General features: G+C 42.0%; 1 pseudogene; it reads right to left on the reverse strand.

Moving 5' to 3' along the window:
• Window positions 1-2,741: 2,741 nt before the first annotated feature.
• LOC148715338 (uncharacterized) lies at window positions 2,742-6,080 on the reverse strand (annotated as a pseudogene).
• Window positions 6,081-19,767: the final 13,687 nt, after the last annotated feature.

A 19,767-nucleotide genomic window follows, 5' to 3' on the forward strand; every position in this document is an offset into this window, starting at 1 on the left:
TTGGACGGAATGTCCAGGGCTAGGTGGAAGACGTCGGGAGGCGTTAGAAGCTCCCTTGCTTTTCAGCTTCATGGTCGCGACTCGGGCCCTTCCTCTAGCGCCAACTGTTGCTGGAATTTGGACCCGGGGGCGACCAGTGGGCCAGGAAGGAGGAGCTCCGATGAGAATCGGGGAGCAGCGGTTCGACGGTGCACAGCGTCCTCCGAAAGATCTGCAAGAAGCCGGTGGCCGGGGTTTTCGGCGCCGGCCCTCCGATACTTAAGTTAGAGTGGGCAAGTGTATGGAAGGAAGTGGAAAAATAAACCCCCCCCCCAAAATGGAGAAGTTCTCCTTTTATAGAGGGGGCTGGGTTACCTGTGATGTAACGGGGCAAATGGTCTATCGTACAGCTGGGCATGCAGTAGAAATTAATGCTCGATCGTATGGATCAATGCTGTTACTGTAAGAGATTAGGCCAGAGCTCTTAAGTCGTCGCGGAGTCGTGCCATCATTCGTAACCAAGCAGATTTGTCGTAAGAGGTTTGATGTCCGTAGGCAACGGAAGCTATACGCTTTAATTGTTGAGTGAGCTGAGGGCCTGCAGGTGCCATGCGCTTTGATTGTTGAGTGGACCGGATGCCTGCAGGACCCATACATATTAATCGTCGACGAAGGCAAAACGTAGTCCTCCGGTCGTGCTACGGAGGGATGTGACCCCAGCGCGCAGGTCGGGCGTCTTTGGGTTGGTAGGATTATTCGGGCGCTTCCAGGTCGAAGAGGTTCTACTTGGCCGCCTACAGGTCAGAGGGAGCTGCTCGATCGACCCCTGCTCGGAGGGGACCTGCTCGGTTGACCCCTGCTCGGAGGGGATCTGCTCGGTCGACCCCTGCTCAGAGGGGATCTCCTCGGTCGACCCCTGCCCGGAGGGGATCTGCTCGGTCGACCCCTGCTTGGGCGAGCGTGGCGATATTTTTTCCCCCAACAAATATGATGATTGATGTAATCATATTGGCCCATAATTCTGATTGACATGTTTAATTATGCCCTAACTTGACAGAGAATTTGCATGGTTCTTTCTCTATTGATCCACCAGTCCAATGGTCTACCCTCTTATCACTAGACCCTGCTCTTCTTTGTATATTCTCTTCTTCTATTTCTCGAATTTTCTTCTTCCTCTTTTCTTTTTTCTTTATGCATATTTTCTTTATTTTGTTGACATCATGGTTTACCTAAATTAGCCGATGCTGTTTATTTTCCATATTTCTATTTCTTGTATGAATTTCTAGTTTGTTTACGATCTGAGGTCTGTTTCAGTTTTAGTTAAGTAGAAAAACTTGACATTTCCATAGATAATATTCTTTTTATACTAGGGAATTTCATATTGTCTTTCCAGAAGAAGTTAGGTTTCAAAGGAATGTTAGCACACCCTGATCTTATTTGGATTAACTAATAAGAAATGATGTTCTGAATCCGCAGTCAATATTCAGGTCATGATGTGGTACAAATTTTTTTTGTTCCTTTCTTTCCGGTGGTTGGTGACTCAAAGCATTTGTCATATTTGGCATATGTTCTGTGCCTTGTTTTTTTTTTTTTCTTTTCTTTCTTGTCTGGTGCATCATAGATAAAATCTAAAGTTGAAATTTACAGATTCACAAAAAAAAAAAAATCCTGGAACTTGGAGATATAACAAGTACGGCTCAATGCAATATTTTTGCAGATCACAATATTTTATCCTTATTTTAATTTTCTTTTTATTCTATCTCTTGCCATGTTACCATATGCATTGGCTGTGTTTAAAAAATATATATTATATTCAAGGAATATTATTTGGACTTTCGATGCTATAATGCCATTTTTTTCATCAGACCAATATTTGCAGGAATGGGAATTTATGATGCTATGAAATTATGCGAAGCTATTGTTTCTACTGTTTGCTTGGGTCTTGCAGCATCTATGGGTTCATCTGTGCTTGCTTCTGGAACCAAGGGAAGAGATTTTCCATGCCAAATGTAGGAGTCATGATTCATCAACCACTAGGAACAGCTGGTGGCAAAGTGAGTGATTGATTGCTGCCTCTTCCTTTCCAGGTTTAAAGGTTCTCATGAGCTGAGATATCAGCTATCTTTGTGGGTGACTGACACTTAGGTGATCCTGTCAGGATCTTGGTTCATCTGGGTCAAGATGGAAAGCTGGAAAAAAAAAACTGAGATATCGGCCAAGATAAGGACCTGATACAAAATGATATCTCGGCTAAGATATCAGCCGTATCTCAGCCGAGATTAAAACCTTTCTAGGTGTTTATATTTTTATAAATGGTCAATGCATACTTATTAGTATCTTACTATCTGCATTGCTAGGTTTGGTTGTGATTTTAGGTCCATACAAGTAGCTTGGTATCTGCATTGCTATTGATTTATTTTTATGGTGTATTGCACATTTTAACGTGGATGAGTAAGCCTGTTGACATTACATCGTGTAAGCTGGGAATGAAAGTCTGGTTAATGGAGAACCTATTTCTTAATAAGCATGCCATTGTTTTGGTGAGATTATTTTATGGTTTTATAGTTCTTTAACCTGATTATGAACCATGCTTTTTTATAATATCAAGCAATTATATTATAAATGAAGCATGTTTAGTTGCACTCATGTTCACATAGAGGTTCTTCCTCCAACGGTTTTGAACAAAGGTGGTTGTTTCTCTCAATTTTACTTGTGCTCTATTTTTTTGTTATGCCAGGCAACTGAAATGGGATTACAGATTAGAGAAATGATGTAACATAGGGTGAAGATGAACAAAATTGGTCAAGAATTACAGGAAAACCTGAGCAACAGGTAGCAGTTGGGATCATAATTAAAATTCTTGCAATTGTTAGTCATTTTTTCCAGAATTGTTCTTGCCATCAGCTCATCATCATCATCAACTCCACTTATATTGCTTTGCAGATGGAAGTGGACGCAGACCGTGACAATTTCATGAACCCTTGGGAGGCCAAGGCATATGGATCGATAGATGCCGTTATAGATGATGGGAAACCAAGCTTAGTTGCACCAATAACAGATTCAACTCCTCCAAAAACCTGTGTGTGGGATTTATGGAAGATCGTGGGGAGTAAAAAAGTGAGGCAGAATCTGCCTTTGGAACAGAAACTTTCCCAAAATGGATAAAAAGCTGGCAGTGGGGATGATGAGGATAAAGGAACAGAGCAGGCGAAAGAGGCTTCAACAGGAGTATGATGCACAGAAACTGAATCAAGCCCAATTTTTGAAAATCTGAAGAAAGGAACGAAGATTATCTTTGAGGCCTTGATGCTGAAGTCATTTTACATGGAACTCAAAAAAAAAAAAAAAGAAAAGGTACAGATGGGAAATTAGAGGAGATGCTAGAATCGTAATGTAAAAATTTCAATGAAATTGCTCTTCTACTTTCTCAGGGATTTTTGCTTAAAGACTGTACATTAAAGGCTATTGAAAGCAAGGTGGTTTTCGATGTCTTGTACTGTTGTGTCCTTTCTTATCAGCTTTCCTTGTTCTCAAAATCTTGCTGTAGATATAGGTCAGAGGCAGGTATAAGATCCTAGCATTCCTTATGATTCATCTATGGTAATAACTGAACTTGATTTGGTAGTTTCATGGCCACATCAAACAACAAATTCTTTGGCTGGTGGTCCTTCAGCTCTCTTTGCTGTCCAGTAGTCATCCACTTTGACAAAATGATTTCTGTACTGTAATATCACCGAGTATTACCCTCCTTGCAACTAACATATTGATCTCATGCTAACCTTGACAGACTTCGACCATTTTCTACCTTTCTAACTTCCAGTCGTTTTGAGTGGGCTTGGAAGCTAAGACATTGACAATACAAACAAATTTATGTTCAGAAAATATGTAACACAAAAAGAGAACCTTAGATGAGAAAACACTCTACATGAGATTATATGGCTGTGGTACTTCCATGAACAGTGCTCCCCAAAAAGGCAGAAAGTCAATACAGAGTTCCCATTAATAAGCAATTCAGATCCAAGCGGAATCATTGATGCCCTAAAAAATGAAGAGAGTTTACAGATACCCTAAACCTATGCAACCTACTCTCACCAGAGCAGCTTTTACTGACTCTTCCTGGTAATGATGTACCTTGTTAAGCTGCCTGAGACAGTATAATGGCTATAAAAAGAAAAAAATCCAGTAGCTTCAGAAACTTCTTGATATACTCATTGTGTTCCATATATTTCGCAAATATTGGTAATAATACTGAACAAATTGTGATGTTTTCATCCACCTGGGAAGCATGGCTTCGCCTTTTTTTCTAGGCAGCCAAATATGCTTGACGAATAACATTTGGAAGGATAACATGTCAAACTGTGAAAAAACTTGTGCAGTACTATTAACCATTATCCTTAACCTTGTAGTGGGGTCTTCCTTAGTTTCTCCAGCTTCAGACCCATATCAATGGCCAAATCCTTCCTTCCACCATCAAGAAGAGTTTCTTTTAATTTACTATACAACTGGCCTGAAGGTCTAATCCCCTTATCCAGCATCTCTTGGAAGTATTTGCAAGCATCATCCAGCTTGTTTTCATAGCATAGTCCATTGATCAATGCTGAGAACATGTGCATACAAGGAAGAACTCCCCTCTCGGTCATCTGCTTCCATACTTTCAAAGCCATATCTACTCTTTTCTCGGTACAGAGCATGCTAACCATCATAGTATATGTATTAAGCAGGGGCTCACAACTTGCCTCCCTGCCCATCCTCTGAAAAACTTGATAGGCATCTTATGTCTTGCCAGCTTTTGTAAGATGATGCAGAATTATTTCATAAGTACGGGTGTTCGGACCAATCCTGCATCTCTTCATTTCATCCACTACTCTAAAAGCATCCTCAAATCGCATAACCCAACAGTAAGAACCCACTACAGCATTATAAGTAGGTATTTCAAGGGCGAAACCGCTAGCTTTAGATAGCTCAAAGTACTTCAAAGCTTCACTCAATCTTTTCTCGGAACCCAAGCCATTGATCAGAGTACCGTATATGTGAGGACTTGGCTTGCAATTCTTTGCCTCCATCTCATGGAAGATCTTTATGGCCTCATCGCATCTTCTAGACCTGCAGAAAGAATTTATAAGTATCCCATAGGTTACAACATCCGGTTTGAAGCCTTCATCGATCATTTCTTGATAAACAGCTTTCAACCTCTTCAAGTCCAGTTCGTGCCCTCAACCTTCCAAAAGAATGGTGTAGGTCTTCAGGTCAGGACTGAATCTTCTCCTCCTCTTCATGTCATTGAAGATCTCCTGGGCCTTCTTAACATGCTTGGATTTGCTCATAATATCAATCAACCAGTTATAGTCTGATAATTCCGGACTCAAGCCATACACACCCATCTTCTCAAAAGTTTCAGTGGCTTCTCTATTCTTCCTAGCTCTGGCATACCTCCGAGTGATCAATCCGAAGGTATCTTTGGTCAACAGACCCCTCTGCCTCATAGACTCCACCAAGCTCTAGATTAATCTAAACTGTTTGATCTTGCCAAGTGCTTCGATTAGATGATGGAAGCTCTCAGTGCTGTTCTTGAAACCTTGCTGCTTCTCGGCCCAACGAAAGAACACAAGTGCAAGCATTCCTGCATTGCTTAGCTTCTTAAGGATTTCTACCACAAGGACTGGTGAAACTGATACTCCGGCTTCATCTAGGGAAGATGGTATGCTAGAATTGGAATGGTTGGAGAGAATCTTACAAATCTTTTCAGCATCCTCGGAGATTTGCCTGCTATCTGAAGTTGAAGTTTCCTCGGCAGATGCAGGCTCAACAAAAAATTGGGTTTTTGATAGATTGTGAATGGATTTCTGAAAACCAAGCAGAAAGCTCATTCCACAAAACTCAAATTGACTGTCATTGTGTTGGCGCATTTGCTTGCTGATAGGCATCGAACTCTCATTTGAAATTCCATCATATAATCTGGGAAAATGAATGATAGAGCTAACCAAAATAGCAGGGCTATGAGGAATCTTGCGCCAAGAAACAAACTTCGTGAATTTATCAGAGGAATTAACAGCATTTCTTGCCGTCTTTTTTAGGGGATGGAGATGACAGAGAAGGCCCATCTCTAATCCAAATGCACGCAATCAAATAAGAGCATAAAAGGAACCACTCTACGCATCACGATCCTCTTTTCATCGGAAATTCCAGTTCTTTTATATCGATTCGGGAGATCAGTAGCAATGACAGAGGGACCCGCCACTATAAATTTCTCAGACCAGTGGAAACTAGTGAAAAAGATTCTTGGATCAAAAGTTGTTTCTTTTTCTACTGTTTTAGGCGATCCACTGAACAAATTGAGGAGAATCTAATTCAATTCCGATAAGGCAAAGCCAGGATCAAACCTCAAAAAGAGTTTTTTTGAAAAGAAAATTTTCTCTATTCCTTGATTTCTTCGTCTATCAGGTGAGGAGAAGGGAATTAAAACCCTAGAAAAGCCTAGGAACCACAAAGAGGTATGGCATTAGAATAGAAAGAGAAGATAAGGAACTCGGAAGAAGAAGAACTGAGCAGAGAATATTGGATCCGTACCCTTGAGGTCAATGGATTATGGAAAAGTTGGAGAGGAGTGGAGCATCCAATTCGCGATCTCGTATAAACCCTAACCCTAATTCTCTCATTCTGCTCTTCGCTTCACTCCGATTCCAATTCCACTCTGGACCGGGTTGGTCTGATAGATGCTTGTTCCAGACCGGACCCATCATATGGCACGGTTTGTGTTTGATCATTAAAGGAAGAAACGGAATGGTTGGCACGTCATTTGCCGAGACTAGCTGAAAACTTCATCTTAAACTTTATTTTCACTCCCTAAATTCTTAAATTCAATTCTTTCTAACCTAATCCGTGATACAAAATGGCACTCCTACAAGCTTTTTGCATCCAACTTTGCAAGATGTTTAGTCAATTGTCTCGAGGTTAACTTTGTCCCGGGCGAGTAATATTTTTTGAAAAGCTAATTGCCAAGTTGATTGGTGGGCTAGGAGATATCTAAATTGCTACTTCTACGATGTTTCTACTCTTCCTTCTGGCCTCGCCATTCTAACCCAATCAGATATCATGGATTGCCCATATGTTCGTTCTTAATATTTCAGCATCTTTAGGTGTACAAGGAAAAAAAACAGCCTATATATCCAAGATTGTTTTAGTTATGCACGAGAGATCTACCTTGTATAAGAGTTGGGCAATTATTCTCCAATCATTATACTGGGCTGAGTTGGAACAATAATGGGTTGGATTGAGTGGGTCTAGGAGAAGAGATTAGTCTCAAGATTTTGACATTAGGTCAGGCTGCATGATCCTCAGCCTGAGCCTTACTTGACATAAAGTTGGTTTATGTCTGCCAAACCAAATTCAACCTGTACAAGCGAAAATCGAAGTTGAGTGAGGTTAAGCAACATGTTGCTATGGCCCTGATTAAAATAGCCTCTCAATCTAGGCCAAATGCTACCTAAAGAATGACCACAAGCTTGAAACTTGCCTCCACGTACATCATAATCAAATCATCCATGATACTCAAAAAAAAAAAAAAGCAGCTGGAATATGGAGCACATGTTTCAAAGATCCCTCCTATTTTCTACCAATCAGGCATGTGGCTTCAGAAATTATTCTTGTATTATTTAGAAATTTAGAAATAGCTGAATCATGGCAATATTTTCCAGAGAAATATACTTGACTTATGATATATGATGCTGAGTTTAATTTTCTGGTGAGCACACTGGTCAATCTCTATATCCTCGTCAGTTGATCTTCCCAGCCAAACCAAGAACTCCATAAAGGGTTATTCATCACACTGCATGAAACTGAACATTTTAGACGCTGTTTGGCATTGTTGTTTTTTTCTGTCAAAGTCACCGTGAATAGCATATGCAAGGTAGTGTTTCTCCAATGCAGCTACTCCATCTACAGGGCAGAGCCATATATACCAAGAATTATATATCCCCTTCCAACTCTGCATGCGTTGTTACAGCAGATACCAAAAAACCCATCAAATATGGGGTGGAAAAATATGTCCTGAAGGTGGCACTAGCTCAGAGAAATACCACCACTCATGCGATCATGATGTGCTCTATCTGATATCGCGATGCCTCTAGGATTTTAACACCCTTGCTTGCATTTCTGGAGAAGCGTCCCACACCATAAACGTCACAGCCATTTTTCCCTGTCGTGTTTTTGAACTTGGGGAAGTTGCATGCAACAGAACGAAAGTAGCCTTCTTGGGATAATAATCCTAAAGCACAATAATCCTAAAGGATCGGGTGGGAATGACCCATGGGAAACATCATAAAGTTGAGACCGCAGCTGGACGAATTTAAAATTGATGAATAATGGTGGTGAGGGGAGAAAGGTGCCTGTGAAGGATCTGAAAGCATATGGGATTAACCGCCACTGGAGCATAAAAAATTGTGGTCCTCATTGCCAAGTAGAATCCTGTGTCAACTACAATAGGCTGGGCCCTGTGATAGCTAGCAAGATAGAGAGTGCGAAAATTTTAGATCAGAAGGTAATGCTATGAATTTACTCTCAATTAGAGTGCCAGTATGAAATTGACTAAGACGTGCCTACTCTTTCCATCCAAGATCACTGGTGCGATCAATGAAGCTTAGATCCCTCGGAGAAGAAGACATGGATTGAGTCTGGACCAAAAAAAGAAAAAAGAAACAGTATCTTTACTTAGGAAAACTTATAATTAATTATAGATTGTAGAAAAATCAAGTAGGGAACATCTCTGCAACAAATGATGACAAATTCAAATTTCAAACCATTAGTCGGTATTGCAAGTTTTAGTTACTGGGAGCAAGAACATGGTATCGGAAAAAGTTCTTTTTAGCTCATATTAACCGTAGTTTTCCTAAACCTAGCCTTACCGACTGATGTTACTTTCGTATAACTTCCAACACCGTTCGTCTCCATTCATCTCCATGTAAACGTAAAGAAATTGATGTTGTATGCGTGTATAGTTTATGCACATATTTTTCTGTGTATTATGGATGGAACTTGTGAGAGGTATAATGCTTTTATCGGACGCCATCTTTCTCCTCAAGTCATGATATTTAAGCACGAATTGTTCATCCCACCCCAAGCCGGTAAACTTCCCTTTTTTTGTTTGAAATTTGGGAAAGAGACAAGCTCCACTCTCATCGTTTTCTTCTTTCTTTTTCAGCCACAAGAATGCAATCCCTTTGGTTTTCATGACATACTCAAGTGTTCTAGGTGAATCTAACTAGGCTTTTTCAACATTGTCCTTTCGAACTTTATATAGCACTACTGTTTTTGGCTTGTTACAAATGAGGACCCACTGAACCTCTCTACAAATTTTCTCCTTATGCCATATTATATACAATTAACTGAAGGAACTTTACAAACACCCAAAAGCATATGAAACAGTACATGTCAATTCACCGCCCCCATTCTTGCAATCTACCTAATAGATTCACTCATTCTTCTTTTCTCACATACACTTGATTTGATAATGCCACGATCACCCAAAAGTATTGGAGCCGCATGCGGATGTCAATAAATTTGCTTCAGCTAAACGACCAGAAAGGAGAGAATTGGCTTGTCAAGCCAACAAATGAAATAGACATTATAAGGATTGCATAGGATGCATATTAAGCATTGGTGGCAAACCTCCTATGTGCCACAAATTCACATTGTGCACCTAAGCTAAGCAAGATGCCAGCTCCACCTCAAATTGGAACAAAGTAACAAATTCTCCAACTTAGTGGGAAGTTCTTGTCTTGTATGTAATGTTTTCATTAGCTGAATAATTCAAATTAATAAACGAATTCACTAAGAGCTATGCAATTATTTCATAAGCTTGCATAACTTATTCACAAAGTTTTCTTGACTCCTCATATTTTCGCGAGTTTGTATTGGGCATCAGAGAAAGAAATATGGGCCCAACTTTCTATTTTGCCATGTTTTCTCTATTATCCATCTTAACTAAGAAACCTAAAAGTCAAAGATTCCTTCTACTAAACAGACGTACTTAAAAATCAAATACCTAAACCTGTATCACATATAATCATGATCATTATCCGGGCCTCATCATATATGGGAATGGCTAAAAAGCATAAATTTAATAAAATTACAAAAACTAAATAAAAAGGAACGAAAATAAAATGAAGAACTACACACACACACACACACACACACACACACACACACACACACATATATATATATAGTAAAAATAAGAGATACAAAACTAACAAAAAAAACAAAACCGAACTTGTTTGCCATGTCATTATTTGACCAACCAATCATAAATAATGCTATGCCTGATAAATTGCACTCCCCTACAACATGGCAGGAGGGGCATCTTGTGTTGATGGGCAAGCCCCGGCAGTATCACGAAATACCAATTATATATATAAAACCATATGGCAGAATGTATAGAAAACAGGCTATATAGAAACAGATAACAAATATAATAAAACAAACTGCAAAGGAATAATATAGAAACAGATAATACAAATAAACTGAACTTGTAAAAGTAAAGATGACAGAAAAATGGAAAATGCAAAAACAGAACAAAAAGAAAAATACAAAAGCAAAAGTCTCAGGAAGAGACATGTCAAATGGTGCAATCACAAACAAGTTCTCTTGCATCACCATCACATTAGAATTGCATATCATTATTTGACCAACCCCTCGGAAATTGAACCAGCCTTGTTTCTATGACTAAGCAGCACCCGAAGCATTCTCTTCAAAGAGGTTAACAAAATAAAATGAAATTCCAAATAAATATGCAAAATTGAATACACACATAACCACATTGAAAACTAGAAGAAACAAAATAATAAAAAGAGTAAAGCATTGAAAATACAATGAAACAAAACAATGCAATGCTGAATTTGTGAAGGGACAATAAAAATGGAAAATGAACAGAAACAGAAGCAAAATGAGATACAAAAGAAAATAATACCAGAATTTTTGGAAAACAATGTTACAAGATTGTCGCCGCAAAAATTTCCCCATACCAACATGCTGCTAGCTATGGCACATTTTTATTTGAGGAAACCCTCAAACATCATATCAATCCTTCTGCCACACGGGAACTTTTAGTGCAACTAAAAGGTGCCAATATCACATTCTTCTTTGAAAAGATAAAAATAAATTAAATTTTGAAAGAATATATAAAACCAACATTAATATGAAAAACACTTTACAAAGCTAACAAAATAATAATAAAATGAAGACTAACTACACAAAAATGGTTATAAAAATGAAACGAGATAAATAAATATAATACTAAACTGAATTTGTGAAAGTAAAGACACAAAAGAGCAATACAGAACTAAAAACAACAAAACTTTAAAAGAGCTAACTTTATTTTCTTTTCAAATTAAAGTTCCCCTTAAAAGCTAATTGTTTTTTTAAGATAGAATCTTTGACTGGCGAAATCTTAAAACTGCAATTTTATAAAACATTACGTACTTTATATCTTTAAATATGCTTGATATACCTTCTACCAAAGGTCGTCGAACTGGTACTCAGACTTGTACCGGTCGACGGTCGATACAGTTGTATACCGGTTCGGTACTAGTTTGGAACATTGCAACACTGTGGCAATAATGTCATAGTGCCCACAGTCAACCCAGTTCGAAATCCGGTTGACTCGGTGCGAACCGACCGGTTTCGGAACGAAAAGGACCGGTTCCGGCTGGTTGATGGAGGAAGGCTCTCGGCCCGAAGCCTCCATGCCAAATCCTTGTTTTGCACCCCTTGTGCGCACCTTGTGAGTTGGTGAATAAGGGCCGAACTAGGGTAACGCCGGTTGGGGATTCACTCCGTCGAGTGGCCGTGGGAAACAAGTCAAGGGGCGGGCCTACTGGTTGCAGTTTAGCCCGACCCTTGGCCTGATGAAAACAAACAAACAATGCAAGTATTCTTTGAGGAAAGATTGAAGGTTGCTTCTATTCCCAAAACAAGATCAAACAAGAACAATCTAGTGGAACTATGATGGGTTCTCACTAGCGCAAGTCCTTAGAATAACTCTAGGACCGATTACAAAGACAAAAGCCTTTCCAAGCCTTAGGCCGAAATACAAGAAGATTCACTTAGACAAAAAAGTGCTAAATCCCTCTACTCAAGGCTTATTTATAGTCTTCATGAGGATGCTCAAGTGGCTAAGGTATGGGCCAACCTCATCATGGGAGGAGAGGGCCTTGGCCAAGTGGCTAAGGCCAAAGCTTTGCTTGTGGCGCATGGTTGGCAGGTTTGCCAAGGCATGGTGGCTGCAGGGCACGCATGGCAGGCATGCATGGCTGGCGGCATGGCGCTGGCAAGCCTGGCGCTGGGCAGTAGGCACGGCGCTGGGCGCACGGCAAGGCATGGTGGTGGCTGGCATGGCGACATGGCTGGTCGCATGGCCTGGCAGGGCTGGCCTGGCACTGGGCGTGCGCATAGGCCAGCCTGTCGCGCGGTATGGCCGGCCAAGCTAGCGCGCAGGCAGCCCTACCGCACGGTACGGCCAGATGCAAGCGGGTGCGGGCGCGAGTGCACGCTGGCGCACACGAACTTTGGCCGACTGTGGAGGTGTTTGGCCAAGGCTCGGCCAACCCTCCAAGCAAAGGAGTTGGCCCAAGCTTGGGTCTTGGTCTCAGCACGACCCTCCTTTGGCTTCTTCAAGGCCCGAAGTCTTCCTTGATTGAGGGCTCCGACGGTGTCATTTGCAGAGATCCTCAACATTCCCCCTTCTTTGAAGACTATCCCTATCCTCAAGGATAAAAGGTGGGAACCGTCAAGCCACCGTATCATAGTCTTCCCAACTTGCTTCCTCCTTTGGCATTCCGCTCCCTTGAATCAAAAGTTGCCATACCTTCTTTCTCTCCCATTTCTCCATATGCGATATTTGATGGCTTTCTTGGGTTGGAGCAATAGCCTTCCTTCTTCATCAATAGTAGGTAAATTTTGCTCAATTAATGAAGGATCACCTACCGACCTTTTGAGCCAAGATACATGAAACATCGGATGTAGCATTGAAGTGGTGGGTAAGTTCAATCGGTAGGCTACTTCTCCTATCCTCTCCAATACCTTGAAGGGCCCATAGAAGTATAGAACCTTTGTGCGAGCTTGTAGCTGAAGTTCTTCTTGAGGGATTTTTGGGTGTAACGTTGCGACTTCAAGTATACCATATCACCCAAATTGAAGGTCACCTCCTTTTGGTTTCTATCATAGTACTTCTTCATTCTTTTTTGTGCCTTCTTAAGCTCTCTTTTGACATTAGTTAGGACCTTGTCCCTTGCCACCAATTCTTGCTCAACCTCCTCATTCCTTGCCGTACCCTTCACATAACGGTGTAATCCCAAGGAAGGTCTTCCATAGACTAGCTCAAATGGGCTCATCTTGATGGATGCATGGTAGGTTATGTTCTACCAATATTCGGCCCATGCAACGAATTTTCCTCACTTGGTTTGTTGGTTGTGGCAAAAACACCTTAGGTGTTGCTCAAGGGTCCGGTTTACCACCTCGGATTGCCCGTCCGTTTGTAGATGATAGAATGAGCTAGCCTTCAATGTGCTCCCTTGAAATGTAAACAATTCTTTCCAAAATGTGCTCATGAAGATCCTATCCCGATCGAAGACGATGCTCTTTGGTATCCCATGTAGGTTGACCACCAACTCCACAAATGCTATGGCCACCGATTTGACTATGCAAGGATGCTTGATGGGAATGAAGTGAGCATACTTACTTAGCCGATCCATCACCACCAAGATGACTCATACCCCTTGCTGGTGGGTAACCCTTCAATGAAGTCCATCGAAATATCCTCCCAAATCAAGCTTGGAATAGGAAGTGGTTGAAGGAGGCCCATTGGTGCCCTTGGGTCATATTTGATCTTTTGACATGTTGTGCATCCGGCCACCAATGCTTTAACTTCGTCTTTTAGCCCTTCCCAATAGAAGAAGTGCTTCACACAGATGTAGGTGCGAAGCCAACCCGAGTGTCCGCCCTCTTTGCTATTGTGAAAGTGGTCAAGTATGCTTCTCCTTAGGTTGGAAACATTAGGCACATAGACATACTCTTTGTATAAAATCAGCCCCTCCCTAAGCTTGAAATTTGCCACTCCTTCGGTTGAGGCTTCAATCTTCTCCATGATTTCCTTGGCCCGAGCATCAAGCTTGTTTGCCTCCTTGATTTGGTCCCAAATCCGCCATTTGATTACACTAAGAGCCATGGAAGTCGGCTCTTCTCCATCGGCCGCCCAAAGCATTGGGCTCCTCTCCTTTCTTGATAGTGCATCCGCCACCTTGTTCTCCTTCCCCGATTGGTAAACAATGTCATACTCAAAGCCAAGCAATTTGACCAAAAAATTTTGTTCCTCGGGGGTCACAATCTTTTGCTCCAAAAGATGCCTCAATGCTTGTTGGTCAGTGATGATGGTGAACTTCTTCCCAAGCAAATAAGGCCTCCACACGTTAACGGCATGCACCACGGCTAGAAGTTCTCTAGCATACATCCCCCAAGCCTTTTTCAAGGATCCTAAGGCTTTGGAAATGAATGCTAAAGGTCTCTTTTGTTGTACCAAAACAGCTCCGATGCCATCTCCACTTGCATCGGTGTAGACTTCAAAGGGGATGGAAAAATCCGGGAGTGCTAGGACCAGTGTTCGTGTCATAGTCCTCTTCAAGTTATCAAATGCTTCTCTTGACACCGGAGTCCATTCAAAATCTTTCTTCTTCAACATAGAGATTAAGAGCTTAGCAATCAACCCATAACCTTTCACGAAGCACCGGTAGTAGCCGGTCAACCCCAAGAATCCTCTTAGAGCCGAAATATTCTTGGATAGTGGCCAATCTACCATGGCCTCAATCTTCCTTTGATCCACCCTTACTCCTTTCGAGATAATATGGCCTAAATACTCCAATTCCGGTTGGACAAAGGCACTTTGAGGGCTTGATGTAGAAGTGGTGCTTCTCCAAGATGGCTAGCACAACTCCTAAGTGTTCCATGTACTCTTCCATGGACCAAGAGTAGACCAAAATATCATCAAAGAAGACAAGAACGAACTTCTTCAAGTAAGGCCGAAATACCTCATTCATGGTAGCTTGGAAGGTGGACGGGGCGTTGCAAAGCCCAAATGGCATCACAAGGTACTCATAATGCCCTGAATGTGTCCGAAAGGCCGTCATGTGTATATCTTCTTGCTTCATCCAGATTTGGTGATATCCCGTCCTCAAATCCAACTTGGTGAGTATTCTTGTACCATGTAGCTCATCAAGCATCTCGTCCATCGTAGGAATTGGAAATCTATCTTTGATGGTGGCTTCATTCAAGGCTCGATAGTCGGTGCAAAACCTCCAAGTCCCATCTTTCTTCCTCACAAGCAACACGAGTGAAAAGAAGGGACTAGTGCTATGCCGGATCAAGCCTTGCTTCAATATCTCCTCCACTTGTCTTTCTATCTCTCCATTTTGGAAATGGGCATACCAGTAAGGTGGAACATTCACTGGTGTGGCTTCATTCTTCAACCGAATGGGGTAATCAAAATTTCTTTCGGGTGGTAGGGTAGTGGGTACCTTCAAGACACCTCGATGGGCTTCAAGCAAGCTTCGAACCCTTGGAGGTAGCCCCTCCAACTTCTCTTCTTTCCGGTTGTCTTCATCATGGTGTTAGTCGGTCATCAAAATGGTAAAGCATAAGGCTCCTCCTTTGCACAACTTCTCTATTATGTTGGCTTCACAAGACCGCACCTCCTTACTTCCCATTGCGGTCTACTTCTTTTGGCCTCCCAATTTGAACTCCATGGTCATGGTGCTATAATCGATTAGCACCTTGCCCAAGCTCCTCAACCATGCATTACCCAACACCATATCCAAGTCGACTAGTTGTAAGATATGCAAATCGGCTTTAATTCTTACCCCTTGAATATTCATCTGAACATCCCTCACCACTTCTTTACATTTGAGCTTCTCCCCACTTGCAATTTGACTTCAAAGGGTTCCACCGCCGTCCCTTTTAAGCCAACCTTCCTTACTATGCCAGAGTTGATGAAGTAGTTGTGTGATGATCCACTATCCACCAACAAGGAAACTTCACGCTTGCCCACCCATGCCATCAACCGCATAGTGGACGGTTTTTGCACCCCCGACAAGGCATGCAAAGAGAGCTCAGCATCCTCCTCTCCCGCGCTATAGTCACCCCCATTTTCATACTCTTCCTCCTCATCCTCCTCCTCCGAATCTCTCGAAGTGGCCCATTGATGCAGGACAATATTCGAAATGAAAGCTCAACCCATGAAATCCACCAGCGGGGTGTTGGAATCCACCAACAAACGCAATATGGAAGAAAAACTCTATTCATTCAATAACCACCCCAAATATTAACAAGCCCTACCAGCCTTTATATAGGCAACATGACAAGAGAAAATCTCTAAAATACCCCTATAGAAGAAAAGACCCAAATACCCAACAAATAAACTCTCTAATAAGCTACCACCCAGCCAAAGTGTCCCCGGATGGACTGCCCTCCTGCGTCTGCAACTATATACGTGCCTGATCGAAGGTCTAGGACTGGTGTCCGCACCAACTCTCCCGGGGTGGAAGAAACTTGACTCCGTCGAGTGGGACAACGGGCAGCTCTGGTAGTGCTCCAAAAAATCTGGATCGATCTGATGTAGCTCCTCATAAGTAATCCACGTGCTATCGAACTCTAGACGGTCCCTCCATCGGACGAGGAAACGCTGAATGCCTCCGTCAGCAGTAGATATTATTAGTTCATCCAAAATAGTATCTATCTTGTTCTTCTATGTGGGTTGAAAAGGACAAGTGAGAGGATCAAAGGTAGGCAGATCTGGCGGGGGCAGAGTAGGTGCGTCAAATGGGGCATCGGGGGCAGGTAAAGGAGGTAATGTAAGCAAATAAATCCTCAATATTAAAAGTGAAATTGATGCCATAATTAGGAGGGAGATCAATGACATGCATTTGGGCCTACCCGTTTCAAGATTTGAAAAGGTCCTACGCTACAAGCCTGCAATTTCCTCGCGGTTCCCGATGGAAACCATTCGAGTCCGACACGAATCATGACATAGTCGCCAACATGAAATTCTTTAGCACGTTTATGCAAATCAACTTGTAATTTATAACGAAGATTACTAAATTCAATTCGCCTACTAATCTCTTGATGCAATGAATGGACATGATGTGCAAATGCTTCGTCCGACTCAGAGACTCTAGCATGCGGTGATATGGGAAGAAGGTGCAAAGGTTTTCGAGTACGAAATCCATGAACAACCTCAAATGGACTCATACCAATAAAACAATTAATGGAATTGTTGTATGCAAACTGAGCAATAGGAAGAACAGAGTCCCAATTTCTGTTATGATCACCCACCAGACAGCGTAAGATTTTCCAGACTACGATTGACAACCTCTGATCGTCAGTTTGAGGGTGGTAGGCGGTCGAGAATTTCAATTTCGTGCCCACCATGTGCCATAAAGTTTTCCAAAAGTAGCTCATGAATCGAACATCTCGAACTGACACAATAGTTTTCGGCAAGCCATACAACTTGACTACATGCTCAAAATATAACTTTCCAACATTTGAAGCGCCCGAGGTTTTGGAAAAACGATCGACGACCACAAAGATAGAGTCATGCTTGCGAAAGGTACGTGGCAAACCAAGTACAAAATCCATGCTCACGTCTTGCTAGGGGCAATCAGGCACTAGTAGTGCGGTGTACAAGCCAGTGTTTTGCTTGCGATGTTTAGCCAACTGACATGTTCTACATTGTCAATTAACTTGGCCACATCACGTTTGAGACTCGGCCAGTAAAACTGGCGTTCAACTTCCTCGATGGTTTTATCCCGTCCAAAGTGACCAAAAAGGCCACCAGTATGAATTTCCCATACGAGGAAGTCACATACCGAGGTATGCAGAGTTTGTTGGCCTTAAATAAGTATCCGTCGCGAAGGAAATAGCTGTCAAGTGAGACATTCGTGTCATTTGATAGGGCGAGATAAACATTCCCAAAGCAGGGCAGGATGCGTAATCTTCCTTTAGCCTATCAAACCCAGTGACGTTAACATTTATGAGGGAGAGAAGACTAACCCGTCGACTTAGCGCATCGGCGACTTTATTTTCGAACTCAGCTCGATGTCAGAGAACAAAAGTGTATTCCTATAAGAATTCAATCCAACGACCGTGTCAGGGAATGAGTTTCTTTTGACAGTTGAGATACCGGAAGACTTCGTGGTTTGAGTAAAGGACGAATTCATGTGGAAGCAAATAATGACCCCAATAGCGTAAAGCTTGAATGACCGCATAGGACTCTGTCATACGTGGAATATGTTTGTTTAGCGGTATTTAGCTTCTCGCTAAAATAGGCGGCAGGATGGCGCTCTTGGCTGAGGATGCCACCCAACCCAATCCCAAAGGCGTCACGCTCTACCTCGAATACCTTGGAAAAATCAAGAAGGCGCATCATGAGGGCTTCCGTCATTCTTTTCTTGATCTCCTCAAATTCTCTAGCAGTCGATCGCGTTCACTGAAAGTTTTTCCGTTTGAGGCAGTCAGTAATTGGGGACATAATGGTACTGAATCCACGGATAAAATGCCAATAAAAAGTGGCAAGTCCATGAAAACTGCAGCCTCATAGATGTTTGTAGGTTCAGGCCAATTAACAATCGCCTTGACCTTTTGGGGGTCAGCGTAGACTCCTTCAGATGATACGACAAAATCCAAAAAGATGACTCGATCCACAAGGAATGAGCACTTTTTTCTGTTGGTGTAGAGGTTGGCAGCACGAAGGGTTTGACATACTTGTCGGAGGTGGTCCATGTGTTGCTCCCTCGACTGCATGTAAATCAAGATGTCATCAAAATACACCACTAAGAACCTGCCCGTGAATGGCCGGAGTACCTGTGTCATGACCTGCATAAATGTGCTAGGGGCATTAGAAAGCCCAAAAGGCATCACCAACCATTCATACAAGCCGTCCTTAGTCTTGAATGCAGTTTTCCCTTCGTCGCCTGATCGGATTTGAATTTGATGGTAGCCACTTTTTAAATCAATCTTAGAAAAAATCATAGCCCCCTCCATCATATCTAGCATGTCGTCAAGCCAAGAAATTGAAAAACGATATTTAACCATTATTCTATTTATAGCTCGACTATCAACACACATGCGCCACGTTCCATCTTTTTTAGGCGTGAGCAATGCCGGAACAGCACAAGGGCTCAAGCTTTCACGAATAAATCATTTCTTTAATAACTTCTGTACCTAGCGTTGTAACTTGGCATGTTCGATCAAACTCATTCGATAGTGCGGCAAATTGGGAAGAGATGCTCTCGAGACTAGGTCAATAGTGTGTTGGATCTCACGCATAGGTGGTAGATGATCTGGAAGATCGTGAGGAAAAACATCGTGAAACTCGTCCAGTAACGGAGCCACATCTCAACTTCGCGTGCGAACAAGGCAAACACAATGGATTCTTTGGTTGCTTCCCTTTCAAATTTCTTTGGACTTATGATGGGTAAACTCTTGTTACTAGATGCTTCTTTCTTGTTATCCTTATGGGTTGGCTAAGGACGTAAGGGGTTCAACGTGATCTTTGTGCCTCCAAAAATGAATGAGCAAGAGTTCGAACGTCCGAAGATGGTCACATCTCGATCATAAAGCCAAAGGCGGCCCAAGATAATGTGCCCGACGTCCACTGGAACAATGTCACACCAAATGTCCTCTTTATAAGAAAGAAAGTGGATAAGGACACGACACTGTTCGTCGATGGCAATGGAAGAAGTGTCAACC

The sequence above is a fragment of the Phoenix dactylifera genome, chromosome 1 (assembly GCF_051530095.1).
Source record: "Phoenix dactylifera cultivar Ajwa chromosome 1, Ajwa_hap1_PhDact_Kaust_v1.1, whole genome shotgun sequence".
In the NCBI taxonomy this organism is placed as follows: domain Eukaryota; kingdom Viridiplantae; phylum Streptophyta; class Magnoliopsida; order Arecales; family Arecaceae; genus Phoenix; species Phoenix dactylifera.